Source organism: Etheostoma spectabile, chromosome 13, assembly GCF_008692095.1.
Source record: "Etheostoma spectabile isolate EspeVRDwgs_2016 chromosome 13, UIUC_Espe_1.0, whole genome shotgun sequence".
Classification (NCBI taxonomy): Eukaryota; Metazoa; Chordata; class Actinopteri; order Perciformes; family Percidae; genus Etheostoma; species Etheostoma spectabile.
The window spans coordinates 1,667,671-1,667,963 of NC_045745.1; positions in this window are offsets into that span (position 1 = coordinate 1,667,671).

Consider the following 293-nt stretch of genomic DNA (forward strand, 5'->3'; position numbering starts at 1 on the left):
AATAATGTCATATTTATTGATATTACACCCACAGCAATGCTACATAAGCATGTGTGTGTCTAAACAGTTCTCCTATATGCAAAAATAAACACAATACACATTATAACTCATACAAAGCACATACTATTTACATTTCTTCAAAAAAGGCCCAGATATATGCCAAATCTCAAACCAGTGGGGCCATTTTCCTCTATAAAATGGTAGATATCTATCTTGTTCCGCTATAGCATCTTTGTAGGAGTATTGTCCTCTTTCAGTCTCCATATTGTTTGGATGACGTTGTCTCCCATATA